We start from the raw sequence: 21,025 nt of genomic DNA on the forward strand, positions 1-21,025 counted from the left end.
CCGTTGGGAGTGCGAACCCGCTGGCGGGCTCGCACTCCGCGGTGCCTGGACGGCAGGACGAGCAGCAGCGTCGTCGCCGCGTCGCCGCGTCGCCATCGCAACATTTGCCCAATCTTTGATTGTGTCGTCCAGCAGGGCCGCTCCCCGTCCAGCCAGCCCGGCCGGCCGTCGTTCGCTTTTCGGTTCATGTGCAATGCGTGGCTCGTGTCTGGCCGGGCCGCCGGCCGGGCTGGCGGGGCTGGCGCGGCGGCCCAAGACCAGGCCCAGACCAGTCGAACCGCGGCCGGCGGGCCCGGCGGGGAGCGCGGGGGGCGGGGGCGGCAGGGCGTGGCGGCGCGAGGCGGCGCGGGTCGCGGGGCCACTTGTCACTTTTGCTTTCGAAGCGCGTACCACGCCCCCCTCTCCTCCCCTCCCTCCCCTCCACCGGACGGCTGGCTGGCTGGCTGGCTGGCTGGCTGGCGCTTGGCGTGCTCCGCGCCCCGCTCCGCGCTTGGCGGCGTGGCGTGGCCCCTGGCTTGGCGCGGCCAGTCTGTTGCAAGTGGCGAGAGGAGCCGCACCGTCTCGCGTTCCGTCCGGCCGTCTCGCCGCCCCCACGGCAGCACCGGCAGCACCGGCACGCACGCCGACGAGACCCCCGAGCCCCCGAACCCCCCGAGGCGGCACCGCCACCAACCGCCAAGCCCCGCGACGTCGCCGTCGACATGACAGTGGAGTGGCGCTGCTAGCCCCGGGCTGCAGTGAGAGTGTGTGTGAGTGAGTGAGAGTGATTCAGTGATACCAGTGCAGCATGTGCGCGTGACGCGGCCCAGCGGACGACGCCAGTGAATAACTTTTCGGATTGTCTCGCCATTCGTCGCATCGCCCGGCGTCGCCCCCAGCAGCGAAGTCGCCGAGCAAGGTGAGGGTTGTCGTCACGGCGGTGGCATTCGCACTTGGGAGGACCCTAGTCAACGCGTTATATACCCCCTGGGGCAGGGTGGCTCCCTCTTGCTTTGGGGCCCAGAGCAGACGCTACAGCGGAGGGGTTGTCAAAGCGGTCCTTCAGACTGCGTCGTGCGTTGAGGTCGCCAAGAGGCGCACCGCGAGTTGGAGGCGGAAAGCAAGGGGTGCGAGGAAACAGCAACTGCAGTGGACTCTCGGACAGCCAGGCGCGGATCCAGAGGGGGGAGGGGTAAATGGGGGTAACTACTCCCTCCCAAGCTCGGGCTGGCCAGGGCAGACAGGCAGAAAAATCTGCCGGGGCCTTCGGGTTTGGGACCAGTAACGTCACAAAGTTGGTCAAAAAAAGAGTGACTGAACCTCCGAAAGTAGCCGTTTTCGCTGATTTTGGGCGGCCACTGCGTCCGATCTAGTGCGGCCAACGGCCTCCCTCGACGTCCTAGTATTCTTAAGACCCTACTCTTTCATGCCCTGTATCGGGAAGACGTTGACCACAACGATTTTGGCTTTGACCGCAACGATTTTCCGACCAAGTTGGTCAAAAAGTGGTCGAATCTCGGAATTTGCCGATTTTGCTGACTTTGGGTGGCCACTGTGTCCAATCTAGTCGCCGTAAAAGGCTTCCCGACGTCCTAGTATTCTTAAGACCCTACTCTTTCATGCCCTGTATCGGGAAGACGTTGACCACAACGATTTTGGCTTTGACCGCAACGATTTTCCGACCAAGTTGGTCAAAAAGTGGTCGAATCTCGGAAATTTGCCGATTTTGCTGACTTTGGGTGGCCACTGTGTCCAATCTAGTCGCCGTAAAAGGCTTCCCTCGACGTCCTAGTATTCTTAAGACCCTGCTCTTTCATGCCCTGTATCGGGAAGACGTTGACCACAACGATTTTGGCTTTGACCGCAACGATTTTCCGACCAAGTTGGTCAAAAAGTGGTCGAATCTCGGAAATTTGCCGATTTTGCTGACTTTGGGTGGCCACTGTGTCCAATCTAGTCGTCGTAAAAGGCTTCCCTCGACGTCCTAGTATTCTTAAGACCCTGCTCTTTCATGCCCTGTATCGGGAAGACGTTGACCACAACGATTTTGGCTTTGACCGCAACGATTTTCCGACCAAGTTGGTCAAAAAGTGGTCGAATCTCGGAAATTTGCCGATTTTGCTGACTTTGGGTGGCCACTGTGTCCAATCTAGTCGTCGTAAAAGGCTTCCCTCGACGTCCTAGTATTCTTAAGACCCTACCCTTTCATGCCCTGTATCGGGAAGACGTTGACCACAACGATTTTGGCTTTGACCGCAACGATTTTCCGACCAAGTTGGTCAAAAAGTGGTCGAATCTCGGAAATTTGCCGATTTTGCTGACTTTGGGTGGCCACTGTGTCCAATCTAGTCGTCGTAAAAGGCTTCCCTCGACGTCCTAGTATTCTTAAGACCCTACCCTTTCATGCCCTGTATCGGGAAGGCTATTGACCGCAACTAGTTTGCGAGCGGTAGCCTCACAAAGTTGGTCATGTAGGGTAAAAACATAATGTCGATCGGGGGCCTTTAGCGGTCTTATCCGCTGGGGCCTTTTGGGAGCCAGTCCGAGCCTACTCCCTCCTTGGGTTCGAGGAGTTGGGCCGCCCGAAAGGTAGGCAAACGCAACTGCTTGTTGCCGGGGCAAAAACCGCAGCGTGACCCCCTCCTTGGGGGACCCTGGATCCGCCCCTGCGGTGCTGCGGACAGGCAGGGAGGCAGGAAGCGGCGTGGACGCGAGGTGCGTGCGGTGCGGCGACACTAACGGTCACCGATATGACAGCCCTTGGGCGTCGGCGACCGTCGTAAAAACGGCTCGCCGCGCCGTTACGCGAGCAGAGGAGAGAGAGAGAGAAAAAAAACGTTTCAAGCGGCGATAACGATAAAAATTATCCGTTAATTTATCGAGTCGTTCCGCTCTATTTGAGGCGATGACTCGTGGAATTGGCTTTTAGATTGTGGCAGCGCCGGTTGCGAAATTGGGGTGAAATGGACGCGTCTGTATGAATGAGAGTGAGTGAATAAGAAATTAAAAGAGATGGCCAGCCCGGGTAGAAAGGCCCGCCAGGCCGACGATGATGTTCGACGCGTAGCCAGGCAATGGCATCTGAGTCAAGCTCACGGAGGTCGTTTTACATGTTGGTGTGCTGTGCACACACACACACACACACGCACACAGCCCGGTGCGTTGTAATGTGCTTTTCCAACTGCATGATGGCCGTGCTGCCGGTGGAAGCGGACTCTGCTGCGTCTGTGCCGTCGCCGTGCCGCCGTGGCCGCCGTGGCGTCCGTCCCCTCGCATGTTTTGTTGCGTTTCTCCAGCCGACTTCTCCGGCGCCTGGAAGGCCTGGAAGTCCCCGGCCTGGACGGCCTGAAAGGGACGCCGGCTAGACGAGTGGCCTGCAAACGGGTGACACTCGGCTCCTGCGTGGAGATCCTGCACGCCACGCGCTGCATGCATCTGCCCCAACTGATTCCCATTTTTCTGCCAAATAGTTAACTAGCCATAAAGAAATATCTTTTGCAATTTTGGGCGGTATTTTAGCGCAGCAGTTTGGTTGCAAGCAGTTTCTTTACCCCCCCCTTTTTTCCAGTGCAGCTCCTCTTTTGTGCAGCGCATGCATGGCTGGGCCTTCCTGGTCCGAATTTTATGGTGTGTGGAGGGCCGCCGGCTGACTGATTATCCGAGAGTCGCTTTCGTCGCTCTGTCTCACTCGCACCCGTACGGGGCGTCCCGTGAGTGCGGGAGAGACGGAGCGACGAAAACGACTCTCGGAATCAGTCTGCTGCTGCCTGAGTGGGCCGACGGCTGCCATAACCTACCTCTGTCGTAACCACCGCAAGCCTGCCCGGCCCGGCCCATGTGACTAGCGTGCATATTCATTTTAGTGGCATTTAAAAGAAAAAAAATTATCATTGTTTTATTTTTACTTAACCGGCGGTGAGGACGTGCTGGCTGGTGGCTGTAGACTGATTCCGAGGGTCGTTTTCGTTGCTCTGTCTCTCTCGCACCCACACGGCACGCCCCATGAGTGCGAGAGAGACAGAGCGACGAAAACGACTCTCGGAATCGGTCTGCTGGTGAGCGATAATGGAGAGATCGGGGAATGGGACGGAATCTCGGAAACAAACCGAGGGAGGCCTAAGTGGGCTCGGCACGGCTCGGCACGGCACGGCGCGGCAAGGGCATCTCCCTATTGGAATACAAAGGACCCGCCACGCCCCGTTCCTGCCGGACTGTGCCACGCCGTGCCACGCCGTGCCACGCCACTGCAGTGGTGGCCGAGGGCTGCGGGGTCGCCGGGGCGGCCGGGGTCAGCCGAGCGATTCTGAGGAGTCTCGCTCTGTCTCTCTCGCACCCCCGGGGGACGCGCCGCGAGTGCGACAGAGACGGCCTACGGCCTGCAGGATGAGTCCTTGGCAAAGTTTCGCCTCGGGCGTCATTAAAGGCCGCGCGACGGACGGACGGACGACGGAGAAAACAACTAAACGCCGCTTCTGTTCGATCCGGCCGCGCCGGCCAGCCGGCCGCTAGTTTGCCGCTGTCCGCGTGGAGGTTAACGATGACGCTCTCCGCCACTCCCATCTCGGCACTCCCAACTCCCGGCACTCTCGACACTCCCAGAACTCCCGGCACTCTCGGCACTCCCAACTCCCGGCACTCCCTGAACTCCCGGCACTCTAGACACGCTCTGCATGTGGGGCGCCGAAGCGGAGCTGGGCCTCCGGATGGAGAGGCGGCTCCGCGAACGGAAGCTATTAGAACGCACCCTGGGGGAAAAAAAATTCCTCCCGACAGACTCGGAAATTTGAAGCTGGTCTTTTCAGCCGTGCCGTCTCGGTCCCGATAGGCACGTGATAAACGCGACGCGCCGAGTGGCGGCGTGGTGGCGCCACTGGCAGACCGACTGGGAGACCGGCCGGGATGCCTATCTGTCATTTCACTTTTCGCGGTTCCGGCCAAGAGCCGCCAGCGCCAGGCCGCCAGCCAAAAGCCGCGAGTCGCGCTTTCTTCCAGACAGCGCCTGTTGATCACTCATTAGCCCCGCTTGTGGCGCCTCTCTCTGTCTCTCTCGCTCTGAGGCCCTCCGGCACAGTGGGCCAGAAGACCGGTGGAGGCGGCTGAAATCCTAGACGCGCTTTGAGCCCTAGTGTCGCTAAATGGGACTCGAACCGAACGTGTGACCCCACCAATAGATTCCTCATTCGGAGAGCAATCCATTGGTGAGGTCACACGTCCAGTTCGAGTTCCATTTAGCGACTCTGGAGCTCAAAACGCGTCTGGAGTTTTCGCCGCCTCCACCGGTCTTCTGGCCCACTGTGCAGTGCACTGTGCGGCGCTCCTCCGAAACTGGACCGCCGGAGCCAAGGCGGAGCCGCGCCTCGCGACTTTATTTGCAGTGGGGCAAGTGGGGTGTCTGGCCGTGCGACGCAAGGTGCGACGCGTGCGACAGAGACAGACAATGTGTCGTTAGATAAAGCAAGCGGGCGCGGCCCGGCGATGCGTAGTGCGTTGCAGGGCGTCGCAGGAAGGGGGGCACACTGGGTCACGCGGGTTATGGAGGCTCGTTCAGTTGTCATCCCAGAGAGCCATAGTCACGTGGCCACAAAGCTAGACTTTTAAACAATTTTCTCGCAAAAAAAACTGTGATTAACAGAGACCTTCTGTCGTGCGGTCTTTGCCTTGACCAATTCACTCATAGTGCACTCAATCGTGCTGCTCTGGCTGCGGCCTGCGGCTCCCCCACTGTTGTCGGTCTTCTTTTTTTTTGTCCCCGCACGGCCGTAGTCGGCCGGAGTCAAGCAGATGTGGTGGAGGCAAGGCGGTTCTATAAAATGCTGGATGCGTCCCGCGCAGTGATTAGCGCACATTAAACGCTCCACGCTCGTTTCTCGTTTCGAGTCTCGTTTCGAGTATTTCATTTTTACATTGCATGGCGCGGTGTGGAGTCGCGCCAGCGATCGGAGGCACTCCAGGCTGATTCCTAAAGCGCTTTCGTCGCTCTGTCTCTCTCCCACTCACGGGGGCCATCGTTGGGGACGCGAGAGAGACAGAGCTCGCCTCTGCCGCGCTTTGCGAAAGCTAACCACTCGCACACACCCTGTAAACTCACAGTGCAGTGGAGCTGCGATTAATTAGTGTGGTTGCGATGGCGCTAGACCCACAGAGTGATTCCTCGTCGCGGTGGTCCTCGACGTCGCCGTGTCTCTCTCTCGCTCTCGCTGTGCGTTCGCTGCGCGTTCGCTGTGCGTGCCCGTGGGGGTGCGAGGGAGGGACAGGCCCACGCGCTGGGGGGGCCGACACAGCCTGATGACTCCGAACCGCGTTTTCGTCTTTCTGTCTCTCTCGCTCTCACGGCGCGTCCCGCGGCGTGCGAGAGAGACGCGGCGACCGAACGTGTCGCGCACGCCAAGCTGCCTATATCTCGCGCGTGCCGCCAGGGCCCCGCCGCCGCCCCGCCGCGCCACTGCAAGAAGTAGCGGCCGCGCTGCTCCGGGGGCTGCAGGGGGCCGATCCTTGCCATTTACAGAAACACCTCGTTTTTGCGCGCGCCGTGTCGGTCGCGTGCTGCGCTGGCAGCGCTCAGGGGGAAGGAAAAAAACGTCTGGACGGCGGTCGGCCGGTCGGCCGGTCGGTATAGGGTGAAGGTATTGTCTGTACATGGCGCGCTGCGTGCCTAGGGCAGCCTAGGGCTGACATGTGGGTCACGGGTACACCGTCAGAAAGCCAGCGCTGCGGTGGGTCAAAGGGCCCCGCACAGACGAAGACCGCCACCGCACACAACGCCACTTTGCTGTGTACAGTGCACTCTACTTGGAGCGCAGCCTGGTGCAGCTTGTTGGTGTGCCGTACCTCTGGAATGAGGAGTTTTTTTGAAGCGGTTGGGAATCAAGGCGCGTTCATTTGCCTTATGGCATTCAGAAATAACGTTCTGGCGGCTTCCCCTTGCACTCAACACTCAACAACACGGCGCGGTGAGCGCCCTTGGATCTGTCAGCGAGCCGCGTGTGTGGCACTCGGTGCCCCCACACTGGAAAGCGGCGAAAAGCCACTGTCCGGGGGCAGCCCTGGGCTCTGCCGCTCCGCCCTGGCCAAGACCGCGCCGATTACGCAAGCAGAGGCGTGCGGGGCGGGCCGAGCTGGCAGCCAAGGCAGCCACGGGCCGCGGCCGGGCCGGGCCGGGCGCATTGCTGTGGTGCGTCCGCCCCGGCACGGCCCTGCCCCGCGGACCGCAGGCCCACCCCCTGGCCGCCCCTGGCCATGAATGCCGCCCGCAGTGGGCCAGAAGACCGGTGGAGGCGGCCAAAATTCAAGACGTGTTTTGAGGTACAGAGTCGCCAGACAGGACTCGAACCGAACGTGTGACCCCACCAGTGGATTGCTCTCCGAACGAGGAATCCATTGATGGGGTCACACGTTCGGTTCGAGTCCCATTTAGCGACTCTGGAGCTCAAAACGCGTCTAGAGTTTTCCGGTCTTCTGGCCCACTGTGCAGCCGATGCGGAGGGCCTCCGCTTTGCCTCCGCTTTAGCCGCCCAGAACGCCCTCGGCGTGGCATGGAATTCCCCGCGAGGGGCCAGCCGGAGCCATGGCGGAGCCACGTGGAAGATCAGAAAATTTTTGGTTTTGGTTGGGCTTTTTTTTCAAATGACGTAATTATTCAAATTAAAAAAAAAGATTTGGATAAAAAGCGGACAAAAGAACACCAAATAAGGTGAGATCTCGTTGCTGGGGTGCGGTCAAGCTGTTCTCGCAGAGTAACTGAGCTCATCGAGATTCGGCATTGAGACTCGGCCGACGGGCGGCACCACCGCACCGTCATGGCACTTACCCCAAACATGGCCCGGGCGTTCGTGTGGTTTCCGTGACTACGAGACAAAATGGTTGTCTCTAAGAATAGAAAGAACGAACGAAAAAACACGTCTTTCTTGCATAAGGCATGCCGCGCCCGGGGTGCATGCGTGTGCACGGCAACGACCACGCCACTCGCTTCGATTCCTCGAGTGTGACCGGCAGAGTGTCAGGTCCCGTTCTCAAGGCGGCCATGGCATCACGGCGCGGTGATTCCGAGTGACTTTAACGCCGACTTTGGAGCTGGGGCGCCAAAACAGCGGATTATATCGACAGCCCTAGCGAAAGCGTGCGCCGCCCCGCCCCGCCCCGCCGCGGTCCCGCCTTTCGTTTCACACGAATTCCCTGCCGGCTCGGCTCGGTCCGACTCGGCTTGACTGGGCTTGACTCGTTCCGGCTCGGTCCGGCTCGACTCGGCGGAGCCCAGCTTGACATGGTCTTTCCCTCCGCGCCTTCCCTGTCCGTGTTTCAGTGCCCCCGGTCCGTTCGCGTGCCCCCCGGGGCCGCGCCCATCCAGTGCAATACGCGCCAACAACAACAACAACAACAACGCTGTGGCGACGCCGTGTGGAAACCTCAAACGCCCTCAAGCATCAGCTGCATGCGTGCGAACACGTGGCGGCGGTGACAGATTATTATGTATACACCCGGAAGAAGATTAGTCAATGATAAAGTATAAAAAAAGAAGGTTATCCGTTCGGTATTCGAACCCACGACTTGGCGAAAGGCACTGTCCGGCCGGGTGAAATGGCGCTCCAATTTGCCTCCATTAGCGCCAGGGGTCGGCGGGGCAGGAAATAAATGCGTCCAGTGCCCCCCTCCTTTTTCTCCGCGGGTCGGACCGGCACTACAAAGACCGCAGCAGTCCGATCACGCGAAAGTGGACCCCAGATAAAGACCAAAGAGCCGGCCGGAATTCATGAGAAGTAAAGAGGTTTGTTTTCCACCCAGGCGGACCACGACAACGAGATTGCTGTGTCCGTCGGGGTGTGGTCTGTCTGCGATCCTGCCGCCGCTTCATGACTTTATGATGGGGTTGGCGACGTGTAGGCGCGGACGCACGCAACGTGACGGCACAGCAACCACATCAAAGAAACAAAAATAAAATGAATGAATGAAAAAAATCGCGAATTTTGCAGTATTTTGGTTTATTTTCCCGTTACAAAAAGCGGAACAAGAGACGAGACTTAAGCTGACCGGCGAGAGGTGTGTCGAGTGTCCTTTCCGCGCAGCGTGTCGCTGTGCCAGTGTGCGCGGGACGGGCGTTGCATTGGAGGCATAGCTCGTCGGCATACAAATGTCAGCGTCGTCGCGACACTGGTTGACACCGCGGAAGGACGTCCCGAGAGCGAGGCCTGGCCTGGCCTCTGGCCTGGACCGGCATTTCCCTGCGTCCAGAGGGAAATGCTCGTGTCTCCCGAAGCGTGGGAACGTGGCACTGCTGGCCGGAAGCGACATCGCGACCCGGGTTCGAGCACCGCCCGCGGCCGCGGTTTTTTTCGCCACTGCCCTTTTTGCCCAGGGCGACGTGCGTCAGCAAACTAGGCGGCTTTTTGGCGGGGGCGGTGAACGAGGGCCTTCCGGTGGAGTGGAGGGTCAGCGCGCCGCCCGGGCCGAAAAAAAAGGGAGACAAAAGAAAACGAAAGTTTTTATTAGCCGGCCAGTACGCTGGGTACTCACGTCCGCGGCGGCAGGAGGGGCTCGCAAGATTCACACGCATCGCGACCGCCCCGCGACGCCCCGCGACGCCCCGCGACGCCCCCGCGACGCCCACGCCCCCTGGCGAAGCACCGCGATGGCGGCGCGGGGCGTCGGTCCCGGTGCCGGTGGAGCAGCGGGCTGCTTTCCAAAACCCGGTCGCTCTGTCTCGCTTGCACTCTCGGGGCGTCCCGCACGGGTGCGAGTGAGACAGAGCCACCGTTCGGGTGCGGCCCGCAGCGCGGCAGCGCGGCAGTCGGAAGGACGTGTGGGAGACAATGGGCAGTGAGCGATGAATCGCATTGCAGCCCGCCCCCCCCGCCCCCGCCCGCCCGCCCCGCCCCGCCCCGCCCCGCCCGCGGGTCGCCGGACGCGTCGGGGTTCGATCCCACAAAATAAAAGCCACTGCCGTTGCAATCAAGGAGCGCGTCTCTTTGTCAAAGTTTTTTGTTTCTTTCCACCGAGGACGTAAAATTTCACTTCGGCTACACTGCCCCGCAAACGACGTAGCGAATATGCCGCTGGAAAAGGCAGTGCGGAAACTCGGAGACTGCAGCATGAATGGCTCTGTGTGTGTGCCTGTGTGTGCCTGTGTGTGTGTTCGTGTGTGTTTGTGTGCGAGTGCAATGTGTGCGGTGGGATGCGCCACGGCCGTAGCCCCGCGGAACCCACGAGTCGTGGGCAGTTTAGCAGTGTCGGTGCCGGCAGTGCAGGCAGTGCAGGCACTTTACTTGGCCCCAGGTAGTACTGGCCACTGGTACCCACCCGGCCAGCCGCTACCGGCTACCAAGGGTCAACAAGGGCCGTTTTCTCCGAACCGAGTGCCTGTTTCGCGCAGCCAGTAATAAACGTGTCATGAACTGGCGATGGACGCTCGAAGCGCGCAAGCTCGAGGCGTGCGTCTTCCTGACTGACGAACGCAGTGCACAGTGGGCCAGAAGACCGGTGGAGGCGGCCAAAATCCTAGACGCGTTTTGAGCTCCAGAGTCGCTAAATGGGACTCGAATCGCACGTGTGACCCCCCCCCCCCAATGGATTGCTCCCCGAACGAGGAATCCACTGGTGGGGTCACACGTTCGGTTCCAGTCCTGTTTAGCGACTCTGGAGCTCAAAACGCGTCCGGGATTTCGACCGCCTCCACCGTTCTTCTGCCCCACTGTGCCGCGCCTCCTTGGTTCGGGACGGCCCCCGCGAGGCCGATAACGACCGCCACGGCGGGGTGGAATTTATTTTGTCGCGGTTTCGGCGCCTCTAAATATTTAACGAAGAGTGAAAGGCCGACAGGAAGGCTGGCTGCGCGGCGGAAGAGGGAAGAGGCATGAGAGGGAAGGACGCGCGGATCGAAGCGGAGCCGAGTAAAGCGGAGCGCAGCGCGCATTAATTCGAGGCGGACCATAACGCCCCGGACGGCCTGGCCTCGGCCTCACACGCGCACCCTCACATCCTACACGCTAAAACAATAGTTTTTTTTTTTTGAAAAAAATTTAGTTGACTTCAAAAAGTTTGGACGTGTGGCCGAGGTTGTGCTCTGCCGCCAGTCCAGCGTCGAAGTCTCCAGCAGACCGTTCGGTGCAGTGCCGACACTCTACTGACGCTGGGCGGCTTGCACCGAAATCGGCTCTCGTTGCGTCTGCCGGCTGTGTGTGAGTGTGTGAGTGTGTGAGTGTGTGTGTGTGTGTGTGTGTATGTGTGTGTGTGTATGTGTGTGCGCGCGCGCTGCCCGGCAACGCACCCGAGTGGAAGGAAGCGGACGCGCAACGTCCATACGGAATCAGTGACATAACTGCGGCGCCGCGAACTTGGAGCCTCCACGCCGCCACGCCGCCGTCGGCGTCCCTCGCGTTGTCTCTGCCGTTGTTGCCTCTGCCGGTCGAGAAGATCCCCCGAGTCATCCTCGTTGCCAATCGTAAACCCTGCGAGACTTGCTCAACGCGGCGCCGACTCGGCTCTAGCGCCACGCCGCCGGCCGCCGCCCGCCCGTCGGATGCATTTCCATCATGCCCACTACTGCAGCTGTGACCAAAACACAAAAAAAAAAAAATCAGGAAATTTTTTGGTGAAGTGGACTTTACTATGGACTACAGTGTCCCGTCCCACAGTGGGCCAGGACCAGAAGACCGGCGGAGGTGATCAAAATCCCAGACGCGCTTTGGGCTCCCTGAGTCGCTGAATGAGGTTCAAACCGAACGTGTGACCCCACCACTGGATTGCTCTCCGAACGAGGAATCCATTGGTGGGGTCACACGACCGGTTCGCGTCCTATTTAGTGACTCCAGAGTTCAAAACGCGTCTAGAGTTTCAGCCGCCTGCGCCAGTCTTCTGGCCCACTGTGCGCTAGTTGGTTGTTAATAAGAACGAGTAGTGCGTGCACGTCCTGGCCGTGGGGGGTCCCCCGCTCGGTCGGCCGGTCGTCGGGCGGCCCGGTGGACGGGAAGTGACGCCGGCTATCTCGCGCCAATCGGCCAATCGCCTTGATCGGCTTGACACGACGAAACACTACTCGGAACGGGTTTTTGATAGCGAAAGGTCAGAAGGTGGTGACGGAATGGGTCGCAGAGAGCCCCTTTGTCGCAACGGGGCATGCCAGCGAGGCGGCACGGCGCACGGCGCGGCGTGCGCCGATCATCGCACCTCTTTTGCCAGTCCGCCAGCATACCGATTCCAGCAGTCGATTTCGTCGCTCTGTCTCTCTCGCACTCACGTGGCGTCCCGTTTGGGTGCGAGAGAGACAGCGGCGAATACGACCCTCGGAATCGGTCTGCAGTCCAAAGGCCAACAAGGCAACCGGTGGATCGCGGGGCAGTCGCCGAGCGGACCAACTTGTCGTTTTGTTGTGTTTGCGTTCGCGAGGTGGCATCCTTGTTGGGTCACCGTGGATCTCCAAGTGGCGGAATGCGGCCCGGAGTCACGGAGATCAAAAGGCTCGCGTTTCCAGTGGCCTTTTAAATTTTCGAAAAAAAAGAGGGAAATGTTTCTTCTGCTTGTAAAGGTGTTAAAGGATATTGCGCTGGCCGTCGGTTCCCTCTTGACTTCCATGCTCGGCGCGGCCGTGGCTCCGCGCCGCGCTGACGCAACAGGCACCCACACTCTTAGGGCCTAACGAAGCCGCGGAGCAGCGAAGCCGCGAGGCCGGGGGCAGTAAACAAACAAAAGCCTCGCCAACATGATAGGTGTGTTTGATGACGGGGCAGGAGGGAGCGCATATTACGCGGTCACACCTGTCCGAGAGAGAGAGAGAGAGAGAGAGAGAGAGAGAGAGAGAGAGAGAGAGAGAGAGAGAGAGAGAGAGAGAGAGAGAGCGAGCGATGTCCTTTCCTGGGGCGCCACAACCGCCCGCCAAGTGAGTCGCCGAGGCTCGATGCTTCGCGGGCATCGAGGCGTGCCGCTGGCCGTGCTGCCGGCCGCGCCACCGTTAATTAGAGTTTCGGCCGCGGAAGTGCCAGCAGACTGATTCCGAGCGGGGGGCCTCCCCCTCGCACTCGTGTGGGTGCGAGAGAGACAGAGCGACGGGCCCGCACATGGGGCTCGGCAATCAGGGAGAGATTTGGGCGCCACACCGCAGGCACGCCCATGGCATGCCCTGGTCCGGGTGGCAACCCTACATCGACGTGCGTCAGCCCAGCGGCGCCCCTAGCGCAGGCCGCTGACGGCGCGGTTTTGCGGCCACCGAAAAGTAACCGCGCCAAACCAGGTGGTTATTCGCGAGCGTGTACATCGGCCGTCGATGTGCTCTGGCGGAGAGGCCTGGCGCGGCTGGAGTAAATGCAGAGCATGCAGGGACGCGGCGTAACCTCGCGGAGCGCGCGGAGAGTCGTAGAGAGTGGAAATCGGCGATGGCCGAGGCGATATCGAGTGTCGGCCGGCCGGCCTGGAGTTGAGTAGCGCGCCCAGTTTGCGCGCCATCACGCGTATCGTCTATCGGCTGTGTGAAATGCGTTCAAAGCGGTCTAGTCCGACGAAATTTTTATTAAACGTGAAAGACCAAAGTTGAAACTAAATGATAAAATTACATGAAGTTGAGAAATAAAAATGACTGGCAGTGTACCAGGCGGAGGCACGCGCCGCGCTCACTTTGCCGCCAATCGGCGTGTCCGGCCGCGTCCGGTCCGCGCGCCTTTCCGACCCACCAAAATTAATCGGCACGGCCATCGGATCATAGTGATCGGCGGATCGCGGCGAGCTGGAGCCGAGCTGGAGCCGAGCTGGAGCCGAGCTGGAGCCGAGCTGGAGCCTAGCTGGCGCGGCCGGACCCGCTCCGGAGCGCGAGGCGTGAGAAAGCTTTGGGGGCTGGCGAGGCGTGATGTGGACTTGGCGCGAAAGGGACCGGGCTCGGCCAGGGCGGCCCACAGTGGGCCAGAAGACCGGCGCCTGCGGCCAAAACGCTAGGCGCCTTTTGATCTCCGGATTCGCTAAACAGGACTCGAACCAAGCGTGTCACCCTACCAATGGATTCCTCGTTCGGAGGGCAATCCATTTGTGGGGTCTCACGTTCTGTTCGAGTCACATTTAGCCACTCTGAAGCTCAAATCGCGTCCGGGATTTTGACCGCCTGCACTGGTCTTCTGGCCCTCTGTGCGGCCCAGCGCCCATCGCACCGCCTTGTGGCACTCCACTCCGGATCGCCGTCGTTCTATTCGGCACCCTGTGTTTTCTCCGAGCTGCCCCACTGTTAGCGGCCGGCAGGGCGTCGCCCAGCGTGGCCGCGGACCTCGCTTTTTCCGGTGGGTCCGGCGGACAAGAACACGTCCCGGAGGGGGCGGTGGCCGCGCTCGCCATAACGCACAGCCGTGGTGACGTCACGCAGGTAATATAGGTGTCCGTCTGGAGGCCATAAAAACGGCGACATAAAATGACCGCGACGTGGATTAGGCAGTGCCGAGGCACTCGCCGAAGTGGCAGCGGCGTGACGGCATTCCTGGGGCCGCCTGGGGCCGCCTGGGGCCGCAGCAGCGTCTAGTCGGTCCCGCCAAACTCGCGGCACGCCGCGCGCGCCGCGCCGCCTCGCGGCCGGCCGCGCTTAGGCCGCCGGGACTGTGGACGACGCACGTGGATGAACGAGATCAGGGCGTAATCGGCGAGGAAGTGCTTTCGCCGGGTGCCGGGGCAACAGCCTGGTTAACGCCGACGCGCCGCTTCCGGGGGAAACGTCTTGACCCCAACGCCGCCGTACCGTCCGCCGCCCCCGAAACCAGTGTGCGTATGCGGCACACCGCCGAACTGGAACTCTATGACTGGTCTCGCAAGATTGGTTACTTGAATACTTTGTCTGACGCCGCTACTCTGATTTTAGTTTTGACGGGACATGAGTTAAAACGCGTTCGTCAGAGAGGTGTCCGGGACTTTCTCGCACACCACAAGTCGCGTTTGGACCCCCCGTCGTCGCGGTCCTGCCCTGCTCAGCGACGTACTTCCAGGTTGCACCTCCGTTGCACTCGGATCCGCGGGCACCAGCGTTAGTGGCACTGGGAAAAATAAAAAGCACGAACCTGCTCCTCCTTTCCTCACACGTAACCCCCTCCCTCCCCTCTCACTCGCACCTGTCGCTTGGCCCGGCCGTGCCGGCTGTGCTCGCCGTGCCCCGCGGCTGCGGCGGGAATCTGGACCAGGCTGCGCGCCACGCCACCGATAGGCCAAGCCATCCGTGCCATCAGTGAAGTAATCCACCCCTCCCCTCTCACTCTTAAAAGGGAGTTAGCGCGGCGACGCGACGCTGCGACGCACAGACACGCGTCCGAATTACGGTCCGCGCAGAAAGAATGCATTAGCCATTAGCTGTATCGTACTCAGCGGCCCTGCCAGCAATCCCTTGCGAAAGGACCGTCGTTCATTAAGGGTGCACGAAGCCACACTTGACTTTTTTTAATCCCTTTTTTGGTACGATGTGATGTGTGTTGAAAGCACCACCGAGGATGTGTTTATGCGTTTTGGAGGCACGGCGCGGCGGCGGTGGTCGCGCTGGCTTGAAGTAGTGGAAATGTCTTTGGCTCTTGCTGTTCCGAAGCACAATGTTGCCGCCACTAGAAAAAAAAAGTGGTTCTCGGTAACGAAGTCCGTAACTTTAAATGCAATTCAATTAACAAGTTTTTTCTCTCTTTTGTTTTACGAGCATAGCGCTGCAGCATGAGTACCTTTTAAATGACTGCGCAGCGCAGTGCAGGCACCCGCGAGTTGTACTCATCTGTTAGACAACTTCCTGAGCAGCTGTGTGAGCTTCCGAGGGGGCGTGTGCGTGCTTACAGCATGGCATCCGAGGATACAGATTCCCGATGATACTCGCGCTCGCTGTTGCAAACCGTCCGGTTTGAATCACGTTTGAGACACTGTAGTGTTTGCGCGAGACTGATTTGCCAACCGACCAAACCGGGAGCACGGACATGGCAAATGAGGGAGACAGTCCCCGGTTCCCAGCATGTGGGCTACTCCCATGCGGGGCGCCCCACGGGTGTGTGAGAGAGAGAGAGAGACCAGTCGGAGTCAAAGTGTGCTGGGCGACGCGGCGGGGCGGCTTCGCGTCAGTGGTGTGACGCTCGGCGCGCTGTGGTGTGCCCAGTGGCAGCATGGCCCGGCAAGGCTGCCCTGCCGCCGATCTAGGCCACTCCAATGTAAACTCTGGTCACTTTCACCGCTCCTCCCCTCTTCTGCTCGTCGCCTCGTCAGGTACACCAGCTGCTGCGATGCCCCGCACGGCCGCATGGCGACTGCCAATAACCAACCACTGCCAATAGTGCTCTGGGGTCTGCGGGCAGCACGCGCGCACACACACACACATGCACACATGGACGCACTTACACGTACACAGATTACGCGTACGCGTGCACGTCAAGCTTTCAACGTGTGTCCTGTCACGCGCGTGACAAGTCGACCCGGGAAAGAGAGAGAGAAAGAGAGAGAGAAATGCCCGCGGCATGTGCGCGATTTGTTCAGAGGATTGATCCAGGCTTCGAGCATGACTGCTGCTTTTTTTGCGATTGCCTTATTCCAAGCGGCGGCCACTGCTTTGATTCCGAGTCGGTCTTTGGGTCACATTCCGCAAGCAAATCGCAAAAAATTAAAATTAAAATGTTTCCACTTTATTTTCTTGCTGCGACTAAGCATATTTCGATGAAACGAGCATGGGATGGGAGCGGCGCATCTCGAGTCTCGCCGTGAAATATGTCTTGGCTCCTTTGCTGGGCAACGGCAACTTTCCTCCGGAGAGTAATTAGCCGATCAAGTCATTAATCGCGCGTACGTGTATCGAGATGGAGACCGACTTGTGCAACGACCCAACACAACAAAGTCGCATCCAACCCTTCCTTCTCGGCCACAAGGAGTGTGTGTGTGCTTGTGTGTGTGTGAGTGAGATTGTGCATACGTGCGTTTGCATGCAGCGCGTGCCTTGGTGGGTGAGGTCACTCGCAGCCCAAAGCAAACATCACGTTCCGCGCGGCCTGGCGCAGCCTGGCGCAGCCACGCAGATGGTCGCACCTTCTTCTATTGGTCGTGGATTGCCTTTGGCGCGGCGGCGCACAGGAGCCGCCTCGGCACCCTTTTAGGACGCCGACGGCGCCTGCCTGTGCGGGTACACTGCGCAGCTCTTCGCCGGCGACCCAGAAGCAGGACTCGAACCGAACGTGTGATCCCATCAATGGATTCCTCGTTGCTGCCTCCACCGGTCTTCTCCGCGACGTCCCGCTGCTTGGGCAGGCTCTCAGCAGCAGCCCTGGCCGGCCGAAGGGACGTCGCCTTCCGGCCATTCGTCCATTTGTCTCCGTTATCGTCCGCGAGGTGCGCTCCACGGTGCGCTTCTTGAGGGCGGGGAGGGCCAAGTGTTACAAGGCCTAGCCAGGGGGTCGGCCTGACCAGTGGACTTGACGGTGAGGGTCGCGGCCGGCCGCTATCTCCCCGGTGCACTCGGCGGCCACGTCGGCGGCCGGGACCCTGGCCGATAAGCGAACAGTGTCCTGCGTCTGAATGCAAGGTGAAGTGCAGCGCGAAAGAGCTGGCAGGACACTGCAGGACTGCTGGAGAAATTCATTGGCGGCGCTTCCAACGGAAACATGTCCTCCTGCCAACGGTCCGGGCGAAACCGGGTATCTCCCACGGACCGCCGCGATGTTACGCGGCTCTACGTCAAGTTATTCCTCGCGTTTCTAGGGGCTTTAGCACCGGGATGGCAGTGACCAGCGCGGGGTGCTGGCCAGAGAGAAGCCAGGGCGAAGCCAAGCAGCCTGCCTCCGGGGTGCATGTAGGAAGCGCGCCTGGCCTCCGCCACTGGGCCGAGTCCGACCCGCTGCGCTGTCTCTCTCGCACCCGCACGGGACGCCCCATGCGTGCGAGAGAGGCGGGGCGCTGCTCGGACCCAGCTGCTGGGAGCGCGGCTGTTGCAAGGCCTGCAGGGCCGCCCCAGGCCGCCCCGTGCCCCGGTGGCGGTGGTCTGGTTCCTGCTCAAGCTCCGCCGCACAGTGGGCCAGACGACCGACGCAGGCGGACAAGACAAAACTCAAGACGCGTTTTGAGCTCCAGAGTCGCTAAGCAGGACTCGAACCGAACGTGTTACCCCACCAATGGATTCCTCGTTCGGGAAGCAATCCATTGGTGGGGTGACACGTTCGCTTCGAGTCCCATTTTCGCGACTCTGGAGCTCAAAACGCGCGTAGAGTTTTGTCCGCCTGCGCCGGTCTTCTGGCCCACTGTGCGCTGTCCCGCTCGCCGCGGCTTGTTCAGTCGTTCTTTCGCCACGACGCCCTGCATGCCCTGCATCGCGCCACCACGTCACATTTTTTTTGGGTGTGTCGGCCGAATTATTTTGATCCAGACTCATATCCGTCCGTCCACCCGTTGCCACATTCGCGGCCTGAGTGGCGTGCACGTCTTGTACGTACCGAGATCATTTTTCTTGGTGTCTCCTTACGGAAAAAAAGGAAAACAAAAACAAAAAGAAAACAGAAAAAGACAACCTGTCGTGGTGTAGCGCTAATAAGCCACCGCCCCGTTTTGGCGCGTAATCCGATGGTCTTCCTTCTTTTTTGAATCCGGGCTGCGGTAACGCGTCGACCTTGAGCTTCCCCCTCCCCTGCCGCTCCGCCAGGCTCCGCCAGGCCCGGCCAAGCAGAGCAGTTCAGTGAAAGGAATCCCACGTACGCGGAAAGAGAAAGCTCCCCCCCCCTCCCCCCTGCCCCTCCGGCCTCCACCAGCTGTGCGCCAAAACACTGTGTGACACGCGGCACGCTTTGTCGTCTGTTATTGGTGCACTCTCACGGAAGGGCTGCACGCACGCGGACACACACACACAAACACTCAGGCGCGCGCGTGTGGGGGGTCTATTCGTATTTTGTGTCATTACACCGGCAAAAAAAATACCGCGTTGCCAAAAAAAAAAATCAAAAGTAGTTTCAGAAAAATTAAAAAGAAATAAGAAAAGAAACTTTAAAAGTTTAGGAAAAATATTTATAAAAACAGTTGAAGGAGAAAAAGGCCTTTGAGCATTCTTGAAGTAGGTCCTGGATGGCAACAAACTAGCTGTTGATCTTGCCGCCGCCGGCCGTTCTCACTCGCGTGTCTGCCTGTCGCGCTCTGTCTCGCTCTGTCGCGTCCACCTGCCGAGGTCTTTATTTTTCTCGTCCCGTTTGCGAATTGCGTTCGCACGACGCCAATCCGAGCCCAAGCGGCGCCACGCTCTCTCTCTCTCTATCTCTCTCTCACTCCCTTGATTTATTCTCTGTACCTGACGTGGACAAATCTGCCGGGAATGACTTAACCAGCTACTTGAAAGGTCTTTCTCTCGCTCTGCCTGCCTCGCCCTGCCCCGCCTTGCCCGTGCACCTGCCAGACTGTGTCTCCTAGGGCGACTGTCCATCCATCTCTCTCTCTCTCTCTCTCTCTCTCTCTCTCTCTCTCTCTCTCTCTCTCTCTCTCTCTCTCTCTCTCTCTCTCCGTTGCTTCGGGCCACACCCTTCAATGCGACCACTCCGCCTGATGGATGAAAGTGAATGCGCCTAAGGAGCACAAATGTGTGGCACGGCAACGCATCGCTTCAAAGCGGCTATACACTGTTACAAGAAAAAGTCCGCTTTTTTTGTGAGCTAAAAAAAAACGGGGCGAAACGTTTCGGTCATTTGCGCGCCGTTTGACGGCCGCTTCGCGAACTAAAGCGTCGTGCACGTCCGTTTGTCGCGCGTGTGGCGCGTGCACTGCGAGCGACAATGTGCTGCTCTTGAGCCAAATCGTTGAACGTCCCCGTCTGGTCTGGTCTGGCCCCGTCATCCGAGCGGCCTGCAGTGCCAGCAGTGTGGTGGTGTGGTCATTGTGGTGGCGCATGCCGGGCAATGCATGGGCAGGCTGGCGAGGCTGGCGGGCCGACCCAGACCCAGCCGGCCCGGCCCGGCCCGGCCATAGATCGAAGCCGGTTTTGTTTCTGCACCAGCACCCCGCCATGCCCGCCGCTGCCTCTCCCGACTTTCCCCCACCCCTACCCCAGGCCCGCGGCGGCCGCGGCGGCCCAGCCAGCACATCCGACCGGGTGGGACAGGTGTTGCGATAATTTGTCCGCGAATGAGGCAGCACACCAGTAATTATTTTGTGATTTGTTCTCCGGAGCCGATTATTCAACCGCAGTGGCGCCTCTAGCCTGACCGAATCGATCTTTTATTTATTCTTTTTCCGTCTCTCGAGCGCACGCTTTGACGGAAAAGCTTGGTTCGGAAATGATGTCACTCGGTTTGCAAAATATTTGCGACAGTGTGCCCGTCTTCCGCGTGGCTTGGCCAGGCTTGGCCGGCCGACTAGAGCCAGGCCGGACTACACTGTGTGTAGCTGGACCACTGGAAGACAACGCACCAACTGCTTATACAATACTTCTGTTTGGATCCAGCCTCGGCGTCTGTGTGTGTGCGTGTGTGTGAGTGGCCTGGATAACAAGGCACACTCGCATTAGATCCCCGGGCCGATTCTCCACCTTCATTTTTCAGCCGGCTGAAATGGACTGTGAGGAACGATGCACTCAAAAGAGGAAAATAATAAAAGTGATTTGCAGTGTGGACGAACGACTGGGAGTACTCCGTACACGTGTTGTTGTTGTTGCCGTGGCGCAATATGAATCTGAATCTGATTGTCATGCTCGTGATGATGCGACTAATTACGCTGATTGCGGTCCGATAGCAGTGACGGGGCGAGGTGGGCGCGAGCACGGCGCCGCGGCAGCGCGAAGCCTGGCGCAGCCTGCTAGGCGGAAATGTTTCATTTGCGAAAGATGTAGCAGGTTAGCCAACACATTGGTACTTGTAAAAAGACCTTTTATAGTTTTAAAAAAAATCCCGACGTCTTTTCTACTTTATTTAAAAAATAATAATAATAAAGTAAAAGTTTTTTTGTGTTGACCTACTGAATCTGTGCCCAGCGCCTGTTTCCACCGAGACGCACGCTTTTCCCTCGCGACGTCTCGTTTTTCTAATGAAAGAGTCGGATTGCAATTCACGCGATTTAGAGACGCATTCATATTCATGTCCATATTCATGCGTGCGCTGGGAGCGAGTACGCGCAC

General features: G+C 59.5%; 1 protein-coding gene across 1 annotated transcript in view; it reads left to right on the forward strand.

The window, feature by feature from the left end:
• Positions 1-639: 639 nt before the first annotated feature.
• Positions 640-21,025, forward strand: part of LOC117644327 (flocculation protein FLO11) — a gene marked incomplete at its 3' end in the record, with an annotated part of 57,427 nt that continues 37,041 nt past the window's right edge. The window contains exon 1 of the mRNA XM_034383678.1: positions 640-898. The remainder of the gene's footprint in view (positions 899-21,025) is intronic.

Source organism: Thrips palmi, unplaced genomic scaffold, assembly GCF_012932325.1.
Source record: "Thrips palmi isolate BJ-2018 unplaced genomic scaffold, TpBJ-2018v1 HiC_scaffold_18, whole genome shotgun sequence".
Lineage (NCBI taxonomy): Eukaryota > Metazoa > Arthropoda > Insecta > Thysanoptera > Thripidae > Thrips > Thrips palmi.